Source organism: Sinocyclocheilus rhinocerous, unplaced genomic scaffold, assembly GCF_001515625.1.
Source record: "Sinocyclocheilus rhinocerous isolate Xijiao unplaced genomic scaffold, SAMN03320098_v1.1 scaffold498, whole genome shotgun sequence".
Classification (NCBI taxonomy): domain Eukaryota; kingdom Metazoa; phylum Chordata; class Actinopteri; order Cypriniformes; family Cyprinidae; genus Sinocyclocheilus; species Sinocyclocheilus rhinocerous.
The window spans coordinates 4,883-12,292 of record NW_015633594.1 but is presented as its reverse complement, the minus strand read 5'-3'; the positions used below and the strand labels follow the sequence as shown (position 1 = coordinate 12,292).

The 7,410-nt window shown below is 35.6% G+C and overlaps 1 pseudogene; it reads right to left on the bottom strand.

Annotated features, from left to right (window-relative positions):
- LOC107744670 (C-Jun-amino-terminal kinase-interacting protein 4-like) overlaps window positions 1-3,431 on the bottom strand; it is a 23,012-nt pseudogene extending 19,581 nt beyond the window's left edge.
- Window positions 3,432-7,410: the final 3,979 nt, after the last annotated feature.

The window sequence follows — 7,410 nt, the reverse complement described above, 5'->3', positions numbered from 1 at the left end:
CCGCGCCACTCGCGTGCGGTGTAGACACGGTGTAACATTGGTTTTGCTTTGTTTCACAGAACTAATCGTTGCCTGGGTTGCGTACGTATGTGTGGGGCGGAGCTATCAAAATAGGGGCGAGACCCTTTTGGGGTAGGGGCGTGTTTGTTTTGGTGATTTCAAATGTCAACATTGGCTACCAGAAATCGCTTACCCCACCTTTAAGATACATTACTCATGGTTAACTGCAATAGGAGAATTTTTTTTTTTTACAACTGATCATAATGCCGAATCTGCCATGTTTGTCCCACAAACAAACCAGACATTTACCAGTATTTATACTACAAACCAGTATTTATTGTTTGAATTTCTTTAAAAAAAATGACAAAATTTAAAAGCGGAGACTTTGTCTCATGCCGGAAGTAACCTGCTCTGTCTTGTCTGTTGGTGCATTGTCAGTTTCCTCTTTGCGCCACAATGTATTTTTCACTGCATGAGAACATGATGTGTGGCGTGAGAGCACCATGGCTTGGTGGACACAGCAACAGTAACGAAGTGGGGTGGGTGTTTGCGAAGGGTCAATTACATAGGTGACTGAAAAATTTTGCTTTAGAATATATCTGTATGCATATTGACAGGTGTCAGCTGTGGCAATTCAAAGAAGAGCCAAAATTTCTAAATGTTGCAGAAAAGGTAATACTAATAGTTTTAATAATAAAAATAATAATAACACTTATACAAATATTATTATTGTTAAACCCAACTGAGTTAAATTAATAGGGTTTTAATAATTAAGAATTATAAAATAATAATTGAATTAAATAATATAAGATGTAAATGGATATTTAAAAACACAAAAATCTCAGGAGAACTCAAGTGGGAATGTGACCAATTTGAACAGAACTGATCCAGCTATCCAGCCGGTCATTCCACTCACTGAGCTGCACAGATAGCTTGTCTGTTTTGCAGCATTCATTCGGAGAGCATAGTTTCATTCTGTTTATGGAGTATTAAGGTTCCCATAAATCGATAACTCTCCAGCACAGGGGCCCTGAAAGGGCCACTAACTCCCCCTAAGGGTGTCAATATAAAATCCAAAATTACAGTACTGTAATATAACGCACCTGAGTTCATGTTTAAAGTTGAAATATTTTAGGGTGGAAAATATGAAAATGTTTAAATTGTATATTATTTTTGAAATAACTACATTTAAAAGGTTTGAAATTCAAGAGGCTATTCACAAAAGACCTTCAATTCATCACACAGTTGTTTCTCACCTCTTGGCTCTCTCTCCTCAGCGTTTTCTCATTCTGATACCTCTCCAGCAGTTCTTCTCTCTCTCCTCTCTCTTTCTCTGCCTCCTCCTCTCTCTCTCTCAGCTGAGCCCTGCAGCTCGCCAGCCCTTCCAGAACCCAGACGAGGATGGGCAGCAGGGACTCCACCACACCAGCTCCATGAGTCTCCACCACCGACTACAAAGAAAAAGTCTGAACTGTATTTGTTTCCAGTGGTGTTCTCCCATCACATTTCATGCTCTTATCTTAGTGGGCAGCTGCACTCACAGGAAGAGCGATGCACTTGTGAAGGGGTAAAAATACTACGGTTGACTTCCCTTATGAAAAGTCAGCAAAACATCTGCTCTCTGAACTTCACTGTACGCTGTGCTTGAGCAAGTGGCAAATGATAAAAAAATGCCTCTAAAGGCCCATTCACACCAAGAACAATAACTATAAAAATAACTATAACGATATTAGTGTTCACACCAACAGATAATAACTTTCTGTTTATTATAAGTGTGCTCTGCAGTTATGTCAAATGCTCGAGCTCCTTAAAGCCAAGTGCATTCTGATTGGCTGTTATCGCTTATTAGCTGGAAAAAGAGTTCTGAATGTGATTCCAACAATATTGTTCCTTCATGTCGTTATCGTTATAGTTGTGGTGTGGACTTTCCTATTCTCAGAATTAGAACAGTTATCAATTCTTTATTCATTACCATGATAGTTATCATGCTTGGTGTGAACAGGCCTTAAAGCTTTAAGGTTGTTTTGATTGGTTGTTGAATAAACGTGGATACTCTTGATTGGTTACCTGCAGCTCCGAGTACAGTTTCCCCGCCTCCTCGCTCACAATATCTGGATCCATCTCCAGTTCTCCACTTCCACAAAGAGCACTTTCACCATAATCCATGTTTCACAGCTCTCCGTTCTCTGACTGGCTTAATATCGCTATAATTTGAATGTACCCCCAGTCTTGCTGCTGAACTTTGCTATTCAACACAAAACTCTTCCTTTTTATCACACTGTTTTCACTACCTTAAAATGGTTTCAGTGTGTACCAAATCAAGCATGAAAATAGTGTGGTAGTGTGTTAGTGACAGCTTGCGCGTACACTACAACATCTCTTCTTGCTCTTATAAATAGCTACGTGAGAAACAGAACTATTTTCTTAAGCCATTTGGTATTTCCAGTTAATTCCCCCTCTTCCATGCTTCTCGTTTTCTGTTTCACATTCATTCTCAAAAACTAAACTGACTAAAGTCAATGGAGTTAGTCGGCGCTGTTTATGTCTGGAGGTGTTTTGGTGTCCATTCTGGTGGGAAAAAAAGGGTGGAAACATGCGTTAGTACATCTAAACCATTTTGAACAACCTGTCATGCATGCATGCGCTTTTATTAATCCATATTGACAGCAAGACTACATGGACTATTTAAGCGAACCATAAAATGGGGAAACCAGTTACACAGCCTAAAATATATGCATAAATCTTGTTCATCTTCTTAGTCAACTACTTCAAAACGTGTTAAGCTCAACTATGTTTGGTTGCAGTTTTAGATCGAATGTTTTAAAACTATCATACAACTTAACTTTTTTGTTGTTAAATTCTGTAATGCACCCAAATATAATGCTTGTTCTTTATATAGATATGTAAATACAGTTTTTCATACAGCTTTCTATTGCCACTCTAAGTCTAGTTCACCCTAAATAGTGAATAAGCTAGTGAATAAGTCATTTAATCGGTCAATATAAAACAACGTCATGTTAATTAGTACACATACTGTACACACATGCATACAACACAAGCATATATAAACACACACATATTTAAAGCCCCATGACCACAACACGTCTCTCAGACTTAAAGAAACATTACCGCGTACATATGAAGCACAAAAATAAACTTTTATATTCAACAGAAAATAAATAAACTTTGCATGACGTCGGCAACACCTTCAAAGCTGTCTGCCTGTGCCTGCATTGACACTTGACCTTTTAGCAGTACATTTCACAAGCAAACGACTATTTATTGTGGTTTAGGCATATTTATCAACTCACCTTTACACATTACTGTGGCTCGGACAGCATTTCTATGAGTTCACACGGATGAAATTCAAGCTCTTCGCGTTAGAAACGATATCAATTACTCTAACCCAGGTTAAGGAAGGAGGCGTGGCTAGAGCGCCAGCAGTTTGAGTGACGTAAGTCTGGACCTATCAAAAAGAAGAGCGCTGAGTAAGAACCAATAATGATGTACAGGAGGCGGGAGACGGGCGGAGTACGAGAAACGAAAACTTTCTTAACGCTTGAACGTTGACACGTGATGGCTCATGCTTATCATGTGACTTCAGGGTAGGAAAAACACACCTGGCGAAATACTTCACATTCCAGTGTGTGTTCGAGAGGTTTTAGGAGATCAAAGGTCGTACTTGACCGACTTTACCACCGTTTGCTTTTAGGTTCACGTTCATGTATTTTGTGACCTGCGACGCTCCAATAAATAAACTCACCGACTCACCGACACCGCCTATCAGATTTCACCACATGCTTGACAAGAGGAGACGAAACTGAAGGAGATCTGCTGCTGGCGAAGACTCGAGACGAGAATACGGTACACTGTTGGCCCAAATTCAACAATTCTACGTCATGATTTTGAAATGATTTCTTCAATTATTTTAAATTAATTGCAGTAAAACTTTATTTTTATATGAATCAATGGCAAAATGCGGTGTATTTGTCAGTTTATACTTTTTTTGTGCCGACTGCATTTGTTAAGCTAAACCGTTTACTCATTAAAAAAAAATCAATCTTTTTTTCTTTAATTTATGTGTCATATTTAAATGTCATGCATTTTTTATACCATATATATATATATATATATATATATGTATATGTGTGTGTGTGTAATATTCACACAAATGCAGGTTTTAAACTCTATTTAGACATTGTCCAAATTTGGTAACAATTTTTTCAAAAATGGCACTTCCATGGAAAATGAATGCAAAATAAACCAGCCAAAACAAAAACAATACAAACATGACACTTGAAAACAACAATTGTTTAGTTATTCAAATATTCGAGCATCGACAATTATGGAATCACACATTAATATTTGTGTATAATTGCTTATAAATACAAAAATAGGTACATCCTAGTTACTGTATATTCACTATATCCCCGATATCAATATTGAGAACATAAAGATATGATTATGACAATGATAATTGTGTTATTATATGCAGTTTTATAAGGTGTTATGTTCCATTAATAAGCAAACCTTCTCAGTTTTGAAATGGCTGCGAATTATATCACTAAGTAAATTATGTGCATAGCAGCCTTATTTAAACAGTTAAAGCTGTACTGACTTTATTGGTTATCCGTATCAATGTATTTGAACACTAAACCCGAGTTATATGTTGACGCAGAGAACCAATTATTCTCTGAAGCAGAATGGTAACAATGGCAGATCCTTTTTAATTGAACATGTGTTGCAAACCTAAATTAGTAATATTTGAAATTTAATTTAGAACATTAAATCGTTGTCAGACTTCCATGTCTCAGGTGGCATCCTGCCCCACTTCCCATAAAGACAAGGGAGTCTGTGATTGGCTCTCATCACAGCCACACTGGTGCAGGAGTCGGGCTTTCTGATGACCTCACACCAGTCAGGATAATCTGCTGGTAGGGAGTTGCTGTCCGGGTGAGAAAACACACTCAATATGTGCAGGTTAGTGGGTATATATGCTCCAGCACGTTCAAACAGCTTGGAAAGGGTCCATAAAAAACTTCTAAGGTATAGATTTAAAAAAGAACTTCCTGTATGGCGCAGAAGGTGCCTAATCCAACTCTCGCCAATGCCGAAGACCTGTCCTTGATATTCACAGGTGCCTAAAAGTACCACAAAGACTTATGATTTAAGTATTTACACATTAGTGCCACACATTAATAAAGTAAGGCCATTTATTTTAAGTGCGGTGATGTACTTTTGGTGTTGAATGTGCAATCAGCAGTATATGACCAGTGGGGACATTTGAACCCATCTGTAAAAATCTATCTCATAAATTATTATTATGTCGTGTATAAGTTTGTTAAGTTTTGAACATCACAGTATTTCCAAAGAATTCATGTATGGTGTTAATCAAAAAGAATATATTATACATTCATAACTGACTGTTTCTTTTATCTCTCTTGAAATATAGTAATGGTAAATTTTTCACTTAGTATCTAAATGTTTTGTTACATTTTATAGTGAATTAATAACATTTGATTAAACTGACAGCAAAAATACAGTATATGGTCTACCTTTGAAGCTTGTTTTTGGTGTTACAGTTTTATTATTATTTTACAGTAAAACTTATTATAACTAAAACATATTTAAGTAACACTTTAACATATTTAAGACTTGAAATGAAATAAAGATTTTACCTTTTCCTGTGAATCTTGCCTTGTATAGTGTGATGTTTTCTGTGTTTTTTTCTCCTGTGGTTTCCTGAAGAGTATCTTGAGTTTTATTGTGAGGATGCGCTATGATCTTTGATATTTATACTTCTGTGCAATTGACCCTCCTACTTGACCGTAACACACACACATATAGGTAAAGCATGATGTTATACACTTTATACACACAGCTATTTGTTTTCATTGAAATTCATTAAATTTATGTTGCTTCAAGAAACAGTGTGTTTTTTTCATGCACAGATAACATTAAACTAGAGGTTGCAACAATAAAAGTATAAGAGTAAAGGCCTTTTTAATTAGTTAAACAAGTATCAGTAGTTGCTGTCAAGTTAAATTGTGCACATGAACACATTTTAAAAATCAAGCTTGTTAAATATGGTATACTTGGGGGTCAAAATTTATATTTATGCATATATATATACATTTATCTTAACTATGTAATTGTGTATTACACTAGTCTGTGTGTTAATGTGTAACTGGTGAAAATGTAAATCACAATTTTTTTTTAATTATTATTATTACTATTTTTTTTAGCAGTGAATTAACAGATTATAAATTATAAACATTATAAATTCAGTTTTGTGTGTATCAATAACAAATACTTGCACAGATCCTTTTCTAACAGCCTGATCCACTTCTGTTGTGTTCAGGGTTAAAACTGAATATTTTTTTCATAATCCCAGACATTTTAGGAACTTACTATAATTACTTATTTTTATTTTATTTATTTATTTTTTATTTAATAACTGGGATTTTTTTTAAACAAAAATATTTTTGAATCTAATAATTGAACTACATCCAGTCCATTTCTAAAAGTTTTAACATGCTGCTTGTGCATGTGCATATCATTAGTTATAGTATCATGTTTGTAGATACTATATGTATAGTAAAACTGGCAAAAAAAGACCTTAAACGATTAAATAATCTTTACTGATCTCATGATGGCAAAAAAGCAATGACAAAAAAAAATTGTTTGAGGCATACTGTGTTCCAAATTATTATGCAAGTGACATATCAATAGGATTTCAGTACAATAAACAGTCAGATTTTTGTTTGTTTTGATTTTCACATCATTTCAGGTAACTGGTATCAATCTCAGACAGGTTTGTTCAATAGTTTGCCAGGTCTTCTTAGGTAAATGGAAACCCTACTTAAAGAAGTTGTTCCACATTATTCAGCAAGTCACAGTTCTCTTGCAATATGGTGATATTCTGAAGATGAAAAGTATGACACAATGCAATGTCTTGCAAAAGGCATCAAAACAAACAATATTTTGCGAAAAGCAAATAGAGATTATTGAACTGTCAAAAGATTTGTGAGTGACTTAGAGCACAGAAGATCTTGGTCAGATAAAGATTTATTAAGGAAAGTTTCTGTCAAACAAATGAACTGTATTGTAATGGCAGCTGTAAAAAAAGCCACTGCTGAGCAGCAAACAGGTGTTTGAAGCTACTGGAGTCTCAAGATCCTCTCCATGCAGACTGGCAGTTGTGTGTAAAGCTGCGTTTCAGTCACTGCTAACCAAACCTCACAAAGAGAAACCTGCACAGTGGCTGTAGAAATACATGAAGACTTGTTTTTAAACAGTTTCATTCACTTACGAATGCTGCAGTACAATGGATGGTCCAGATAATTGGATTTCTGATAGTTGATGAATGGCCATCCTCTTCCAATGAGACTACAACATCAGCAAGGAGGC